Here is a 20,558-nt window from a genome sequence, read left to right on the forward strand (position 1 = left end):
ATCTTATAAAAGTTAGAAAATTTTGTAAAATCTACCAGAAAAAATGATAATATATAGGGTGTGCTGTTTAAATAAATTGAGATATTTTAATTTTAAGTAGTTGAAATTCATAAATATATTTCAAATACCCTGTAGTATGTAACTAAAATATCTTTACATATATCTTTTTCATCTCTATAAAAATCCTACCAATTTTTTTTAGTAGTCCAAGTTCAGAAACAATGGCATCATTAACAATTTTTTACCACATTGAAATCTAACATTTGTTTAAACAATTTGAAATATTACAAAGACTATTAATTTTTGGTATATAATTTTGTAAATAAAAAAGAATTTTACACAGAATCTAAAAATAAAATAATAAATAGGGTGTTTAAAAATATATGTTATGTTCACACTTTTTTGAAGCACCCTGTATATTTTACAGTAATTTTAAAATGTGTATCTTAATCTTTCCTATAATTTTTTTTTATTTAATATTTTTTTGTAAACCTTGAGATATAATTTCTGAATCTCTGTTATTACCATGGTTATGGCTTTACTCTATGGTTACGTCACTAAAAGGGATGCAAATACAGAAAAAATCCGGCGGCTCTCAAACTTTTTTAAAAATAAATCATTTTTTTTTTTAATTTGCAAACTTGAATAACTCGGTTATTCTGAACTTATTTGAAAAACGGCAAAGAGAAAATATGTTTATTTTATCGAGATCTACCAGTCCTGGAAATATTTGCACTTATTTAGGACTCACCTTGTATAAACTTGATAGTATTTATCTGATAGTTATTTATTGCAATTTTAGCAAATTAGCATTTTATTTCATATTGCTGGTATGAATATACTTAATCTTGTATATTCTAATTAGTTCATAAGAACTTTGTCTTACGTAATATTAGTAAATAACTTTGTAACTAAGTACTACCTGTACTAAGTACTACCCATATATCTTTGAAATTTTCCATGCTTTATATAGCGGAATAACGTAGCTAACAATTAAAAAAATTGGCGCCGCCGCTACTGACTTGTATTGGTATGCAAACCAACCGTATAATCAATTTCATGTCTTACATTGAAAAATATTAGTCTGCTTTACATATTATAAATTTTTCGTTCTATAGCCATATTATTAATTAAGTATATTATTAATTAAGTATAGTATTTTCTTATTAAAATATTGAATTTTACTTAGATTTACATATTTGAAATTTCTTTTTATTTTTTTGAATTTTCTACTTAAAAATAAACAATCTGAATTTGCATAGCATTATTAACTTGACTAGCATTATAAGCGTTATCAAAACATAAATTATTCAAGATCTTTTTTTAATTGCTGCACCAAAAATAATAGACTGATTTTTGAGCTATCTGGTAAAAGATATACTTTAGAAAACCTATCTTCTATCCCATTTCATTTTACTTGTAAAATATGTAACTTGTAAACTTTAAGTATAAGAGAGTACCTTGTAAGCTATAGAATATCGGAACCAGCAATAAAACTATATATTCTGTAAGAAAACATTTTAAAAACGAAAATAAATAAACTGGCCGAAAGACGAATGTTCTAAACTGAATCTCTTTTATTTTGAGGCAGGAATTAGCATATTTATTGGAGACATCAATACGCGATTAAGCAACGAACCTTTTTCATTTTTGTTCATACATATGTATAAAAGAGAGACTATTCAATATAGGTACATTAATTTATCTTGACTAGAGATGCAACGAACAGTGATTCTAGCCGAATATTCGATTACATACTCGGCCGTATGACCGAATATTGGGTGAAGGAAGTGTTATGTTCTTTTGCTGTCATAAACAGAGACAGAGGGTATCTTAAAGTTTTTTGTCGATTTCGTTGGCTTCGGCTTGTGATGCATTTTTGAACGTGGTTGAAAAACCACCAATTCCCATTTTTATGATAATAATTATTTTCCATCTCCTAAGAGATGAAACTCCAATGAAAATGAAAAAAAAAGTTGGTTTGAAGAAATCGCTACAGATAATTTGCAAATTAACGTTATGCTAAAAAGTACAACTGCAAATGAAATTGAATTCTATTTGAAAGTTCTTCATCTGTATCGAACAGCAGACTATTACAAGTGGTGGTCAGCAAACGCTAAACAATATCCGACTATTGGCTAAGTTTTAGCAGTAATTAATTTAGTGGAAGGAAATTTTCGCAAACTGATAACTTTTATGAAGAAATACTTCCTAAAAATGCCGAAAAAATTATTTTCTTACACCAAAACCTATAATACATTTAATAGTTTAAAATCTATTGAGGTATGTAATAACTCGTCATCTGTTGAAAAAATTGATATATTTTTTGTAGTATCTACATTTTTTATGTATTGGGTGTTTGGGGAGGACCGAAGTATACATTAGTAGTAGTAGTATTCAGTCGAATACCGAATAGTAGTTGAATATTCGTGGCATCTCTAATTTCAACCCAACATATACAGGGTGGTCCGAACTGTATTCCGGAAACTTTGGCAGTATATTCTGCAGATAAAAATAAGTAAAAAAGTTCGTATTAATGTATGTCCTAAAATGTTGTGTTTCAGAGATACAGGGTGTAGAAGTTTCATTTTTATTTCGATTTTTTTCAAATAATTTCTGAAGTAACGTCAATATTTGGATGAAAATTTGTAACTAGGAGTTTTTTGACATGAGAAATTTGATTTTGATGTCAGTATCACTCCTACTGGTAGAGAGCGCCACCTACATGTGTTTTAACTGTTTTGAAGCGTAATAACTTTTTGTCCGTAGCTGTATAAAACTACCGTGGGAAAAAATATACATCTCTGTGACTTTTTACGAAAAAGTATCTCTTTGTAAAAATCGCTACGAGCAACCGTTCTCAAGATATTTACAATGGAAATAGTCAATACATGTCATTATTGACGAAAAATAAACACGTTGAGTAGATAGTTATTTCACTGACATAATAAATTTGGGAAATTTTTATTTTTTTAAATTAATCATAAATTTTTAAAATGATAAAACAGTTTCTGTTTCATTTTTGGCACAAAAACTTTCAAATTTTTGATCTCAGTCTAATAACTATTTAGTCATCATGTTTAATTTATGTCAATGATGACAGGTATTGATAATTTCGATTCCAAATATCTCGAAAAGCAATACTTGTAGCGATTTTTACCAAGAGACATTTTTTACGTAAAAAATGCCGTAAATGTATATTTTTTTACTCAGTAGTTTTTTACAGGTACGGACGAAAAAGTTATTACGCTTCAAACCAATTAACAAATATGTAGGTGGCGCTCTCTACTAGTAGAAGTCATTTTAACAGCAAAATCAAATTTCTCATGTCAAAAAACTCCCAGACACCAATTTTCATCCAAATATTGACGTTACTGCAGAAATCATTTGGAAAAAATCGAAATAAAAATGAAACTTCTACACATTGTATCTCCGAAACTATATAAGCATTTTAGGAAATACATTTATACGAACTTTTTCACTTATTTTTATCTGCAGAATCTGCTGCTGAAGTTTCCGGAATATAGATCGGACCACCCTGTATACTAACTACTAATTATTTTGGTTTAATCAATACTACTTCTACCACACAAAATGCATAGTTTAGTAAAATTTATTCTTATCTTGGATGTCTTGGATACAATGTAAATAATACTCTCTATCTTTGGTCTGGCAGAGATTGCATTGATTAGACCAAAATAATTGAAAAAAGGTTCACGCAAATATAAACAAACTATACAGGGTGAGTTAAATGAGTGCAAATGTTTGTAAGGATAGTATATTTTGACCCCTAAAACATGTCTATCAGGTTTGTTTCGCGAATTTTTTTGTTGAAATTTGGATTATTTTTAAATTAGAGGATTTTTTTTTAATTTTTAGTTAAAAAACTTAACATGATAATATGGCAATAAGACTCAACCTGAAAAGCGGTGTTATGTTTCTTTTATCAAGATCTACCAACCCAGAAAATATTTGCACTAATTTAAAACTTAGCCCGTAGGTATGTTTCAAATGGAAGGTAAAGATATTTCAAAAAAAAAATTAAAATATATGTTTTAATAAAAAAAGCGAAGTTACAAATTTTTCTTAACTTGGTGATTTTTTTTGGTTTATTTTTATTTCAATTTTTCGCGGTTTAGGTTAAACGTTACTACTTCCACATGTAAAGTTTTTTTGCTATCTCCAATAGGTAAGCCACAGATATCGCACCATATACATATCTTTGACCTCGGTACAATATAGAAATACTAAAAAATAAAATGTCAAGTTACATTTTTTATCATTTTATTTCTTATAAATATAAATATCAGTATGTCTCCAGATTGTCTTTACAGGAGAAAAAACTTTTTTATTATTGACATTATGAGAAAATTTTCCTTGTTCTAAAATGGTTAATCCCGTTTATACTTTTCCAAATTTCCATACCTTTTTATTTATTATCACCCTTTTCGTAGCATTGAACTAAATAAGTTTTGTGCTTCTTTAACAATCTAAAACAGCAAAAAATACGACGTTAATTAAAATTGTATCAATAATAATTTATCAAAAAATGAAAACGATATTAGGTATATTACCACAGAAACGCGTTTTAATTTTTAGGACTTTTTAACAACATTTTTATGTTTTTTTGTTTTTTTTTTCTAAAACGGTATGTAAATTTGGAAAGGTATAAATGGGATTAGTAATTTTAGAACAAACAAATATTTTTATGAAGAATGCATTTTTCTCAAAAAGTCAATAATAAAAAAGTGTTTCCTGTTGTAAAGACAATCCGGGAACATAGTGTATACAATACAAAAATAATATCCAATCCAAAACTTTCATAATTAACTTATAACTTCACAACATTAAATTAACTGTTGACGCAAAATTCAAAACAGAGAGACAAACACGTATAACCCTGACCTGACACAGTATATGTCTAAATATTTGGATGTTGCGTAAAGTTCTTATGAATACACAATCTGGCGAAAAACAGTGTTAAAAATAATATTTCAGAATTTGCAATGAACCTTAAGTATTGTTTTTAAAAATAAATATACAGTATGTCCCCGGATTGTCTTTATAAGAGGAAAACTTTTTTATTATTGACATTTTGGAGAAAAATGCATTTTTCATAAAAAATTTTGCTTATTCTGAAATGGTTAGTCTCGTTTATAATTTTCAAATTTCCATACCGTTTAGAGAAAATTAAAGGAAACATGAAAATATGGTTGAATTTTAATGGAGTCTTAAAAATCAAAACGCGTTTCTATAGTAATGTAATTTTGTTTTCATTCTTTGATAGACTATTATTGATAGAATTTTAATTAACGTCATATTTTTTGCAGTTTTAAAACGTTTAAGATGCACGTTTGAATAAGAAGACTAAGGAAGGAGCATAATGCTATCCATGTATTCATGCATGGTGGGCGGAAAAAGCACTCTAGGGTGGGGATCCTTGACAGTTCTGTTTGACGATTTATTTGACACATTTGAATTTGACTTGAAATTTTGCTGATTTGTCTGTCTTTACGGAGCTTATTTTATGTTACTTATTATTTATTCTACTACTGATAGTTGTATAAAGGTAGTAGATCTAGATGGAAATTGTGGCAGAACTTAAATTAACAGTGACACTATCGCGATTTATCGAAAAAGACTCTAAAATAATTGGTTGTGTAGCGTGCGGTAAATCTCGGGAAAAATTGAGTGAAATAATGGAACAAATTTTCGCTAGTAAGTGACTATATAATATACATACGTGTAGTAAACCGATCATTTATGAAATTCACTTAAATTAACTAAATTATATATTTTTCTTGCATTTTAGCTTTTATTTACTACTTGTCAAAGATCAGATGTCAAAGAATTTTGATACGTTAATTTGACTTATCTGCTTCAGTAGCGTATCGGATGTTTGTGTTAATAAATAATTATTATAACTTATCTATTTTTATATAACTACCAACATTTATTCACAACGTAAAATAAAATAACAAATTATTGAGTCTACCCCACGTCTACCCCACGTCTACCCCACGTCTACCCTACATCGTAGGATGGTCAAATTATTGAGTCTACCCCACGTCTACCCTACATCATAGTTTTACATTTTTTAAATAAAATTAGAACGGCACTGATAAACCGGAATTTAAGTCGGCCATAATTGAGGCCCATCGCGGTGGACCTAAGATTTTTTATATGCTCCTTAGTCTTCTTATTCAAAGAGATGCACAAAATTAATTTAGCTACCAAAAGGGTGATAATAGAGTTATCGGAAAATGTGATACTTTAACAACAGCAAAAAATATGACATTAATCAAAATTAATAAAACCATCTACAAAAGAGTGAAATTGAAATTATATTAACATAGAAACGCCTTTTGATTTTTACGACTTATCAACGATATTTTCATGTTTTTCTTAATTTTCTCTAAGAGGGTATGGAAATTTAGAAAAGTATAAACGGGATTAATCATTTTATAACGAGCAAAAATGTTGTATGAAGAAAGCATTTTTCTCAAAATGTCAATAATAAAAAAAGTTTTTCCTCTTGTGAAGACAATCCGAGGACATACTGTACATATAAAATTTCATCAAAATCGGTTAAACTGTTTCGGAGGAGTATGGTAACTGATAACATGAGAATTTTATACAGGGTGAATCTTAAATAAGTGCAAATATTTATTTTTATGGGTAGTATATTTCGACCCCAGAATCACGATTATGAGATTTATTTCGCGAACAAAAAATTTGAAAATTCGGAATTTTTGAAAAAAAAATTGTAACCTTTTATAGTTTTTAGTTAAAAAAACATAATTTATTCATAATATGACAACATAGGTAGTAGAAAATTACAAGAAAATAAAACAGAAAAGATTCAGTAGTTTTCAAAATTTAAGCACGGTTATTTTGGACTTATTTGAAAAGCGGTGAAGAGAAAATATGTTTCTTTTATCGAGATCTACCAGCCTTGAAAATATTTGCACTTATTTAAGACTCACCCTGTATATTAGAAAATATCATTTCACAAAATCGACAATACAGATACACTTTTAAATGTCTAAATATTAGTTTATCAATTTTTGAAATGATATTGATAATTGCTAAATTTATTAAGATTTTTTTAGGAACACATCAAGCAGAATAGGGGATTTTATACATATAAATGACTAATATCTAATTGCCCATTGTTCTATTTACTTCGCCTCTAAGAAACTTAGTTACCTATACCTATATAAGTATAAAAATATACTGCGAAATAATAAACCTATAATTTTTTATTGTTCCTTAAAGGCCAGTTTACGGCGATATGTCAAGATCGTACACGTAAATTAACTAAACTACACGTAATTAAAATATTAATTAGAATTAATCTTTTGCGAAGGATGTGTGGCCGTTGGTATAACAATTATAATTAGTAGTACAAATTATATAGCGAGAGATCATTAACAAATCCATTAAGTTTCAGTGCGGTATAAATCATTTACAAATATGTTTTGCTCGCGAATGCAAATAGATATATTAAGCGCATTTGAAGCAATGTTTGATTAATACAAATGAAGAACAAATTCTTTCCACCGACATCGATGATGCTACAGCTCCCAGAAGTTGCTTAGCAACTTTGACAATATCATTCTCATTGTTTACAAATACACTTTTGTGACATAGCTACTCTTCTATTGGACTGATATACAGTTCATACCAAATAAACTTTTAGTCACGTGATTAAGATCGACCGCCACTTTTATATATTTTCTTTTAATCAAAATATCAGGAAGCAAAAATAAATTAATTATAAATATATAAACAGTTATTATTTATATCAACAAAACTCACCTCCAACCCTAACAGAACTTAAGGGACATAAACTATTACTACTGCTTTCCCGTTCAAAATATTCTAATAAAGTCGTGATTTGTTTTTTACGGCTATTAAGCTATCTTGTACACTTCGCACTAAAAAAGGTTCTAAAAAGAACAATGTTCGACTGCAAGGTCTGCTAGTAAACATTTTTAAGGTTAAATGACAGGAAATAAATAAATAAATGCGGCAACTTGACATTTTTTACAGCAGACCTACCCCCTGAATCCCCAGCGCAAAATTTAAATTCCAGTTAGTAAGCACGGCGCCGAATATGTCCATGGTTGGCAACAATGATTTTAAAAATCGCGCCCTCGATTACGTAAGTAAAAGTTTAATTGATATCAAATATAGGAGTAATTTTAGACCCAATGTGTGACTTAGACAACGGCAGTAATTTATTCTGGAATTTAAGGAAAAAAGCACAAATCCTGTGTCCGAATACATTTCATTCGCAAACTCTAGTGCAGAAGATTAGTTATAGGTTTGGTACAACACCGGTATCAGGTCTAAGAAGAGACCAAGTTAAAGAGGAGGAGAAAATGGAGACAGATCCTCCAGCCTCCACCTCACGGGTGTCTCAGCCGGAGACAAGCTCCTCGATTTTGAAGGGCACGGAGGACCAAACCCCAACCGTGGAAGGGTGTATTCGGAGGGTACTCGGCAGTGATGTGTCGGTATTTGAGTAACGCGATTTTGGAGCGGTATTTTTTTGTAACGTCGTGTCGCGCTCCACAACGAATGAGGAACCTGTTACTGAAGAACGACGATCATAATGACGACAAAATTATAAATTATTTTTAATTTGCAAATAAATTATTTATAATCGCACTTGAAGTTAGCTCGAACCGTAGTAACCGCATAGCGACGTGTTTAGCTCTAGCCGTCGCGATTTCGTCGGTCGCCAACAGTAAAGTACGAACCAACTAAGAACATGCTACGAGCGTCATCACTTAGACATCGTTTGTCTCTCTTGCACTGCTGCGTCCATGATTAGAACGCAAGAGAGAAGGCGATCGTTTTCTATGTTCTTGGTTGGTTCGTACATGTTCTTAGTTGTGAGACATGTTCTTAGCTGGTTCGTACTTTCGTACCTGGAACTGGCATGCCCTTAGCGCCGCGCGATCTCGATCGAGACGTGTTCGCTCCAGCCGTCGCGCTCCTAGAGTTGTAGTTCCCTGTCGCCAACAGAAGTAACTGCTGTAACTGGGCATCGACGCTCGATCTCGGCGGCGACCTACTTCGCTCCAGCCGTCGCGCTCCTAGAGTTTTAGTTCCCTGTCGCGAACAGAAGTAACTGCTGTAACTGATTATCGACGCTCGACCTTGGCGGCTACGTACTTCGTTCCAGCAGTCGCTGGAGCGCTTCTAGGGTTTCGGTTTTGCCTGTCGCGATTTGGTCGGTTACTATTGGCGTTGGTGCTCCCGTCGCTACGTTACTTTCGAAATAGCGTTTTTTGGTATGTACTAGGCATGGTATAAAATAGGGTTGTTTGAAAGATGAAACGCAAAAGCAAATAAAATAAAATAAAAATATTTTAATTGCTTTTATATAAGTTTTATTGTTTATATCTATTTTTAAGGTTAGGTTAGACCAATAAACAATTTTTTTTGACAGTGGTTTGGCCTTTGTTCTTGATTTTAACATTAAATATATTATATTGCAATACACATAAATATGAGCCGTTCATTTTATTTTAACGATAATTGATAAAGAAAAAAAAAATAACAAGGAATGTCATCGTTTTTCTAAAAATGAGATAGATTGGCTATACACAATTATAAACTCGATATTTGGAAAATGAGTGGCGGATAAAAGTTACATTAATCTACAAATATAGATAAGTTAGATATATTTTTAGCGTGGGCCGCAACACTTTGGAAGTCGGAACCTCGGTTACAAAATCGCGGTACTTTGTCGCGGTATTTTTCTGGAACGGTCGCTATTGTAACGCGACTCACGTGGAACCGGTATTCCCATCACTAGTACTCGGAGGGACAGTGGCGGATACAGAGGGGGGCCCTGGAGCCCGGGACCCCCTAAAATCTATAATTTGTGTTAAATATTAGATTTTTGACACAGCTTTTAGGTTAAAAATAAATTCCTGTATCCGCCCTGCGGAGGAAGGACATTATTTGTTGTCGGAGAAGGATGAGAAATACAAAGTCCCCCCTAAAACAGAAAAATTCTCATGTATGATGAGTTATTATAATTCAAGGAAGGGGGACACTATAGATCTTTAAAGTCACAGTAATTAACCCCCCTTCCACTCATTCTACATTCTATATCGGGCAGAGTTAAGAAGATATAGCTATAAAATAATAAGATTTCTTTCTTTCAACAAAAATTACACTTAGATACATTTTAACACACACTAAACCAATGAACACTAAACAAGAACAAAACAACAAACAAAAAATATAATATACAAAATACCATGTGAATGTGATAAATTTTATATTGGTGAAACATCTAAACCCTTAAATGTTCGACTTAAAGAACATAAAGATTATTTAAGGAAAGGCGACTTTCACAAATCTAAGATTTGACAGCATTCATGGGACACAGAGCACAGAATAGATTTTAACAATGCAAAAATTATAATGAAACGAAAAATAAAAGAGGCTTTTTAATACAGTCTAATAAAAATAAATGTATTGCTCATGCATCTGTAGATGTTAGTAATGTATGGCAATCCCTTCTTGATTTTAAAGAACATAACATACCGAAGAATTAAAAACAAATTAAAAATAATCATACAGAAAGTTTGAAGCTTTTTGGTTTTACCTTATTAAGTAATTGTTATCAGGTAGTAATTGTTAATTTTGAAGTTTAATTTCATATTATGTCATTTTAACAGAATGTCAACGGTTTTTGTAGACGTATCTGTTTTAAAAAACTAAAGTGTTATCGATTCTCGAATAGTTGCATTTAAATATTTTAAATAGTTATTTTCTTTGTTCTTTGTAGTTTTTTTGCTTCCGACGTCGGAAAGAGATATACTTTCCGAAACGTTAAACATTTTTTTGTCCGTTAGGCAAATTTGTTTATTAGTAAACCACTGCTGACACTGAACCAAAAGTCGACATAAATATAATGAGAAAGTTCATTAATATAATGAATTAAATCATTAATTTTGAGCCGATTAACGATTTCATTGGCACAATGAACAGATTTCATTAATACAATGAAATAATTTCATTGTATTAATGAACCGTATCATTAATACAATGAAATAATTTCATTGTATTAATGAACCGTTATCATTAATACAATGAAATAATTTCATAACCTATTTAGTTATACATTTAAAAGTCGACATTATCAGTAACTCTTGTTACACCGTATAATCGTTGATGAAGATCGCTGTCATTGATATGAAATGTCTACTACCTGATATAATTCTACTATAAAAAGATTTCCATTTGAACAAGCCCTAGCTATTTAGGATGGAACTGACTGGAAAAAAATACGATAATATGATTAAAATAAAAAAAAATCTGATTAAACTCAAAAAAATTGTGATTAAAATAAGAAAATCATTTTTTTTAAATCTTCATTATTTGCATCCTCATTAACCTATTAGCAGTACATATTTATTATCCGTGTTAACACAAAAAATGTACTGTCATATGTCAGATTTCTCGGCTCTTGTTCAAAGAGATATAAAAACCAGTCGACCTATCGTATTACGACCGCGTGTAATATTACAGTTATTATTTATAGGAAGTACCGGAGCTGTCACTGCTGGCGACAAAACAACGGTACGATGTTCCACTGCGTGTCCAACGGTGAAAGTTATTCAACCGAACGCGAGAGAGAAAGAGATGGACGTTCGTTTTATCCACCGGTAGATTTCACTTTCAAAAATCCGTCATTTCCTACTTTCTCTTCTTTGAATTGAACGTAGAGCAGTACTACGTAGGTACGGACCGTCCCGCTACTCTTTCCGACCGAAAACAATGAAAAAATTCGATGCTCTGTTAAGCAAGATTGGCGCTTGAACTTTTTCTTTTTTCTAAACTTGTTTTTGTAGAAAATGAGACAACTAAATAGAGAAAGAAGAAAGGTAAATACATATTCCGAGACCGAGAAATATCACATCTTTTTTGATATAGACATGATATTTTTAACATTAATTGTTTTTTGACCTCTTTCTGTATTATGTTTGTTAGAAAGGTGTTTAATACATTTCTCAATAACATGCAGTCCATTGCAGAATGTACAGGGTGGCGCCTCTCACACGCCGCGGAAGCTCCAAGGAGAATGGTAAAAAATGTCTATACATATGTAGCGGATTCATCTTTCCAAAAAAATCCTTTATGGGTATTTCGCCACTGCACTGCAAGAAAATCTACAAAATAAAATAATTATTTTTTGTAAACACTTCTGCGTTAAACCTAAAACGGACGCTGCTTGTCAGAAGTTATGTTTATAGTAATACAAATTTGCCTAACAAAGAAAAAAAATGCTTAACGTTTCGGAAAGTTATCTCTTTCCGTCGTCGGAAGCAAAAAAAAATACAAAGAGTAAAGAAAAAAACTATTTAAAATATTTAAATTCAACTATTCGAGAACACTTTACTTTTTTAAAACAGATACGTCTACAAGAAACCGTTGACGTTCTGTTAAAATGACATTTTTTTTAACTTGATATTTAAACTTCAAAATTAACAATTACTACCAGATAACTTTTTTTACTTAATAAGGTAAAACCAAAAAGCCCCAAACTTTCTGTATGATTATTTTTAAATTTTACGTATGTTATGTTTATTTATCTTGTTATATCTATTGTTCTTTAAAATCAAAGAAGCGATTGCCATACATTACTAACATCTACAGATGCATGAGCAATACATTTATTTTTATTAGATTAAATTAAAAAAGCCTCTTTTATTTTTCTTTTAGAGGCTATCGCTTCTTTCATTATAATTTTGGCGTTATTAAAATTTATTCTGTGCCCTCTGTCAAATTTGTTGTGCTGACAAATCTTAGATTTGTGAAAATCTCCCTTTCTTAAATAATCTTTATGTTCTTTAATTCTGAGATTTAAGGGTCTAGATGTTTCACCAATGCAAAATTTATCGCATTCACAGGGTATTTGGTATATTACATTTTTTGTTTGTTGCTCTGGTATTCATTGGTTTAGTATGTGATAAAATGGATCTACGTGTATTTTGTGTTTTGAAAGATGTTCGTATGTTATATTGTTTTCCTTTAATAGTTAATTTAACTACATATTAGGCTATGCCGGGTAAATTCCAATTTTATTTATTTATTGTAATTTAAAAATTGTTCTTTATTTCTAGAAAATGTTAAATATGTCAAAAACCTTAAATTTTAGTCATATACTTCTCATATGAAACTTACCTTTATTTTTCTCCACAAATCCGAAAATCAACTAATATATAGGGTGTTCCTTTACAAAAAACACAACTGTGATATGTAACTTTTTTGGAGACATCCTGTAGAACTCTCTATATTTTTAAAAAGTGCTCCTAATTAACCTACATATGCTCACAAAATTTAATTTCAATACAAACTGTCATTCTCCTTGGAGCCTCCGCGACGTATGAGAGGCGCCACCCTGTAGAATGAGTGGGAGGGGGATTAATCACCGCGGCCTTAAATATCTATTGTGTCCCTCTTCCTTGGGTTATAACTCATCATAAAATGGAATTTTCCTGTTGAAGGGTGGGGGAAGGGTATTTCCCATCCTTCTCTGACAACGGATGTTCTTCCTCCGAGGGGTGGACATCTACCTCCTACGAGGGTATACACCCTTCCGCGGTTGGGGTTTGGCCCTCCGTACCCTTCACAGTCGAGGGGTTTGTCTCCGATTAAGGTACCCGTGAGGTAGAGGCTGAAAGATTTGTTTCCATTTTCTCCATCTCTTTAACTTCTTCTCTACGTATCTCCTTAGAGCTGATACCGGTGTTGGCTCGAATCTATAATAGACGATATATATCTCTATCTCTCTTGCCTCCTGGATTTGAGGTCAATTCCTATTGTGAGGACCTTACCATGGTCCTCCCCCCTTGAGTTGATGACTCACCAATTCTATGTCCATACAGTCCATTTAGCGTTATATTAGATGCGTTTTTTGCAGACCCGTCCATAGGTAAATTAGAGTGATACAAACAACAACTGTCTCATAGGTGTTACACCCTGAACCATCTAAAATTCGATGAAGAATTTGTTTTGAAATTGAATTTTTGTTTTTGTTAAAATATTTGTTAGAATAGTCCCATACTTAAAAACAGGTTCAATGTTTGCTTATTCTTTTCTGATTTCCTGATATTTTTTCAAATTTCGCCACGAAAAATAAATCTAAGTTTATGAATAATGAATTGGTGGACTTACAGGACACTAAAGTCAATGATTTAAACCAAGTAGCATTTTTAGACACATTTTAGATAATGTCTCTAATAATTGTGTCTGTTTCTAGACACAAAATGGAAACGGTATACCACAAATAGGAAACATTTTCGAATCCTATATATTTTATATGGCTTTATTACATGTGTTTCCAATGTGGTGGCACTAGCCGTTTCCTGAAATGCCTGATGCGGAATCAAAACTTTCAGAGGAAATGTTTCGAAACATTTTCTGCAATTTGTATCCAAGATGTTCCCGTTTTCAGCAGCCACTGTTTCTAAACGTGAAGAAACAAAATACCAAACTAAAATAGTCTATGTCTGTGTGTGGATTTCAAAATGAAAACAACCATAAACGATGTCGACCAAACTTAATGGCACGTGGCACGAATGGTTGTCGTCTCGGCGCACTGAATGATGAGGTGTTCTGATGTTTCCCTATTTTCCCCACAAAATCTGCATTCGCCGTTTTTTCTTGGCTTCAATTTACTGAGAAGTTCGTTAGGAAGACGTTGATTGTCTTTCAAGATGTGTAAAAAGCCCAATTGAAAAACAATTTATTTCGAAATTTGTTTCTAAGATATTGTCAATTTCCAAATATTACTCAAAACAAATATGTCGTATTATGTCAGTAGGAAAATCTTACTAAAGCTCTCATGAAGGATTACACCCTCAGGATATTAAGAAAGAAAAGTAACTTTAGGTTTAGGGTAAGGGCGAATAGAATCCAGTACCTTGTTTAACCCATGTTTTCACTACAAAGGAAACTAGGGTCAGTGTTCTCTATACAAAGGCATTTTTGAATAATGGAGTTACTTAAATAAAAAACGATTTAGCTCTGTACATTGTTTATTTGCAGTATTTTAATCAGATAATATAAATTAATCAGTAATATACTATATATACTTAAAGAGAATATTTGATATTCAAATGTACTGTCTTATTTTTACAAATAATATTAACTGACAGATTGATGATATTTTAAAATGTATTTATAATAATCATGTTAAAAATTATTCCAATACAGAATATATATAACTTCTTGGGATTTTTACAACTAAAACCTGTTAGGTAATACTACTATAATCAAAACACCATATATTTAAGACCAACCTTATGTTTATAACGCCATATATTCCAAACTTAAGGAAAATTACGCACCGAATCACTATCTTGGTGCATGGTAGGTATTGGAGCAGATTTTTACCGGAGAAGAGAACAGGCGGACAGCAGAAACAGTTTAGAGTAACGAAAAACATACCTCAGATTATTTTATAGGCCAATTATACATATACAGTTCATACCAAATAAACTATTAGTGATTAAGCTTGTCCGGCACAGCGTTGCCCAATTTTATATATTTTCTTTTAGTCAAAATATTTTAGGAAACAAAAATAAATTAATTGTAAATATATAAACAGTTATTATTTGTACAACAACAAAACTCATCTTCTTAACAGCAGTTAAGGGACAGTAAGGGCCATTACTACCGCTTTAACGTTCAAAATATTCTAATAAAATTGCGATGAGTTTTTTACGGCTGTTAAGCTATCTTGTACACTTTGCACTAAAAGAGGTTCTAAAAAGAACAATGTTCGACTGCAAGGTCTGCTAGTAAACATTTTCAAGCTTAAAGTATCACAACACTATTTATTTAAAACAAAAACTCGCAATACAAAACTTTGTCAAACATGCACACAAAAATGTTTTTGTATGCATGTTTGAATACTTTAATGTCAGAAAAGATCGCCTGAAACTGTTTCCAACCCTGTGATTAACATTAACTTTCACGAAAAGAATTTATTCTCGTTAATTTTTTCTGTCGTAGCGATAACTAAATAATAAATAATTAATGATCACAAAAGGATAATTTGGATAAAGCAGAAGACCCATATATCATACGTGATCTACAGAATTCATTCCATCAAGTAGCACTGGGCAGGTCTGGTCACCTAGCAAGAAGAAATGACTGAAGATAGAAAACCAAAATTATATAGTTAGTAGTACTCGCGAGGCTTACAAATGACTGAGGTTACACCGTAATCTACTAAATCAGAAATCGAGATGGAACATTTCATTCGTTTTGTCCTTTATTCCAACATGGGGAAAAGGCAACAAATGCTTTCAAGCGGATTTGGTTGTCTAAAATTGATTAAACATCTCACCATGATCGGTTGACTCTTTCGATATCCCTTTTAATTGTTCTTAGCCACGTGTGTCTTGGATAACCAGTTCTTCTACTGTCTTGTGGGTTCCACTCAATAGCTCTGCCAGCGATACTGTTGCCACGTCGCCCTTAATGTGTGGCCAATCCACCTCCATTTCCTCCATTCGCTAAGCTCCATAAATTCTCATTTCTGGTAGTATTTGGCTAGAATATTCCTGCAATTTTTCGCAGACAGCGATTTCTGAATACTTGGAGTTTGTTAATTAACGGTGATGCAATTTTCCGGGTCTCTGCACCATACAGCAACACTGACTTGACATTTGTATTGAAGATTTTAAGTTTTGTAAGTTGAGAGTCTAGATCTCCAAATATTGTTGAGCGATCCAAATATAATTCTGATCTTGTTTGTTCTGTTTATGATTAGGTTAGGTTTAGGATCTTGCTCTGTGGATCAAACACCCGTTGGTTGAGATTATGATACTCAAGTGAGTACAACTATTTACCTCCTCTATGGGTATTGTTTCAATCATAAAGGGAGCGACATTATTGGTACAGACTCATCCATTTAGTTTTTCTAATGTTGATTTTAAGACCTGCAAATCTAGCTTTATTTGATAAGTCGAGTAGTTTTGATACAATATTCCCATGACTATGAGAAAGAACGCTGATGTCATCTACATAACTCAGAGAGTCTAATATGCTAAAGGCAGTCCACCATATTTCATAATGATTCTTAAAAAATATTCCCTTCAGAATATCATCTAAGAGGACATTTCGAATGTTGATGTATTCACTTCGTTAACCCTTATGCAAGATTGAACATGGAGCCTAACAACAAAGTGCCTTTAGGATTTTTACAATTTTGTTAGGAATACCCTCTCTGCAGAGGGCTAGCCAAAAAGACTGGTACTTTAGGCTATAAAACGTACGCCTAAAATCAGTAAATATCACGAATAAAGGTGAACGCCATACCAATGATTGTTCAACAATTATACGGTGTGCATATGATCTACACACGATCGCTTAGGCCTAATTCCTGCTTGTTTTATGCAAAAAAATATATTTCGATAACCTTTCAAGGATGACCCGAGCAAGGATTTTATTTATAGTATTCAATAATGTAATGCCTCTCCAATTCTAACATTGTGAGAGGTTTTTTTTGGGGATCATAAATATGAGGTCTAGAGGTGGGAATTCTAGTTCCTCCAGAGGAATAGTTCCCGACTAACATTGACATCCTCGTTGCTTGCTAATGGCTTTCGTTGTCAGTCAGAACTTTTCACAGTATGATCAGTATCATTTTTCTAATGTACGAAATATAACGAAACGCGTAATGGCGTATGTTAAAAATATATAGGTAAGTTTTATTGCAGATAAAAAAATAAACTCAAATCAGAGTTTGAAAAACTATATCACAAATCAATTGGAGCAAATAATACGAAAATTTTAGAAAAAATTGCATTTTCCCTTACTTCAAGCTTTTTGCTTTTATCTAAAAATTCAGAATATCAACTTTCTTTTATAAGATATTTCTTAATTTTAACTAACGTGAAACATTTCCATAAAATATTCAAAGAACAAACTAAAAATCAAAAACAGTATCCGTGACAATTTTCTGCTGTAATTACGCCGGCTGTGGCAATAGACAAGGCCGAATCCATCGTCGTGTCGCCTTGTATTATATCTCGAATCTGCCGACTGAATGGATTCCGGTGAATTAGTCTTTTAATTAGTTCCTCTAGTTCCTCTCAGTTTTTTTCGGTCCGGGACAGGTAACATACGGCTGGCACTCTCCACTCCCGCCTAGCATCGGGCTACGATCGCGCTGGCCGATCCGTAGCACCGTACGTAAACTAGTCTTTTATTTAGTTCCTCTAGATCCGGATCCGATAACATACGGCTGGCACTCTCTACTCCTGCCTACCATCGGGCTATGATCGCACTGGCCGATCCGTCGCCGCGCATATTATTATATATCGGTCACACTCTCGATCCCGGAATAGGTCTTGAGGAACTAGTTCTTTGAGAAACCTGGAACTAGTTCCTTTCATTCCGGCGTCGGAATAGTTCATTGGAGTTCGTTCACAAACTACACACCTCTAATGAGGTCGTCCTTCCAGCCGTTAATGATATTGTCACAGGTCCATGAGGACTCTAGAAGTATGGAACAAAATGGCATCAAACAGTACATGAACGAGAGACAAGCAAGACATGCAAGAGAGAAAATATTGAAAATTGGCAGTAGAAGAAAATTGCAGATTTTGATGACGACGATGATGATGAAGGATATTGAACGTTTGTATGCATGTCCCTGTTTATTAATTATTTGTGAAACAAAATTGTTCGGTTGTTTTATCACTCTGAGAGTAATCAGAAAGAACCGAGCTTTAGCGCACCAGGAAGGCCACGCCGTTACGCAACGCTCGGTAAATACGAAGCGAGGTCGTTCACCTGAACTCTGTGCGAAAAAATCGGACGGTGGCTATGTGGATGGTGGTGGTGGTGGTAGTGGTGGTAGCGGTGGTACGGCACTAACAGCGGTTTCACTCTCCAAGAGAAAGTTGACCCACATCGCGTTCAAAATGCGTCCGACACAGTTTGTTACATTTTGTGAAGAGGTCGATGATATCTGCTGCCGCTGCCGTAACGTTGTTGGTCGGTGCTGTGGCCCGTTCAAGGTTCGCTGCTACGCCGAGAGTGGCGAAATTGCATCATTCGACAGCCAAACCGAAAAATTAAATGTCAAAGTTACACTTAGGATCGTTAGAAAGCTGAAGACTGCTTTGAAATTAAATTGAAGAAACGCATATGGTTACTTCTTGGTTACTCAGTCCAACATTAGAAATTACATTAGGGTTTATCATTTTACAATAATAATTGATAATAAGTTTTTAAATTTAAATACCTAACCTATCCTAACTACCATGAGAACTTCTGCGACCGTCAATTTCAGAGGGTAGTATCAAATTCATCAATATTACCGCGCTTTATCCTACTGTTATAGTTGTTTGATGCTGTTTGTGGTATTTTTACACTTCTCGGGTAATTTTAAATCCATTTTATGTCAGTCCTTGCCATTTGAGGAAAATGACTCTTGCTTTTCTGCCTTTCTAAAGAAGGGTCAGGAAATAGCTACTCACCATCTACTAAACATTACAAGAAGCAACTTAGTGATAAGATGTATACCAATCATATGGACAAGAGCAAAAGTAATTTTCATACCATCCCAAAATCATTTAGGCCTATTAGTCTCACATCGTTTATACCAAAAATGATGGAGAAAGTAGTGGACAACCATATTATAGAAAATCATCTAAAGGTTAAACCACTGCACGATAGTCAAACAGCTTTAAGAATAGAGTAACCATCAATTCAAAGTTGGTTAAAGAATATCTATAGAGGCTGAATACATTACATTACATACATGAAGGCAAAGAAAATAAAGTTCTCCTACTAGATGCCAGCCCACCAAGGGATAAAAAGAACTGAAAAGGCAAACGATCTTGCTAGTAAAGGAGCGAACACTCCACTAACTGGACCAGAATCTTTCTGCTTCCCAAGTGGAAACCAACTTAAAGCAGAACTCACGAATACAGAAGACTCCGTCCGTTCCCTGGAATGGGAATCCCCCAATGGTTTAAGACTTAGTAAGTACAATCGTCGGATTGTTACGGGGTTTTTAACAGGACACTGTCTCCTCAATAAACCCCTCAGTAGATTGAAGCTAAGAAATAGTGGCGAATTTTTGAAAGCAGATTTTGTGGGTAAAATGGGGAAACACATACATACATACTTACATACATGGGGAAACACTAGAGCATCACAACACCTTATCTCAGAGTGCGCCGAGACGACAAACATTCGTGCCATAAACTTTTGTACGACTTATATCAGAGATGGAGAATTAACCTCTGTAAAACCGTCTCAGATACTGGCTTTGGTAAAAGCTCTGAGATGGTATGATCAGTTATAACTCAAGAATGGAGGATGCAATAGATCTATAATATCCCAGTGATTAACTTCCTCCCTCCCATACAAATTACAACCTAATTCTGTAAACTACGTCTTTTCATCTGTTTTATTTACTCTATTTACTTGTGGTGCTTTTGGTTTGTATTTGGTTTGGTGTATTATGTATTTCAAGTATATTTCGCTCCATAAACTTTTCT

The 20,558-nt window shown here is 32.9% G+C and overlaps 1 protein-coding gene across 1 annotated transcript in view; it reads left to right on the forward strand.

The window, feature by feature from the left end:
• Positions 1–20,558, forward strand: part of LOC115881312 (hormone receptor 4) — a 190,439-nt gene that overhangs the window by 84,092 nt on the left and 85,789 nt on the right. The window lies entirely within an intron of this gene.

Source organism: Sitophilus oryzae, unplaced genomic scaffold (genome assembly GCF_002938485.1).
Source record: "Sitophilus oryzae breed Bouriz unplaced genomic scaffold, Soryzae_2.0 scaffold_1716_pilon_pilon, whole genome shotgun sequence".
Lineage (NCBI taxonomy): Eukaryota > Metazoa > Arthropoda > Insecta > Coleoptera > Curculionidae > Sitophilus > Sitophilus oryzae.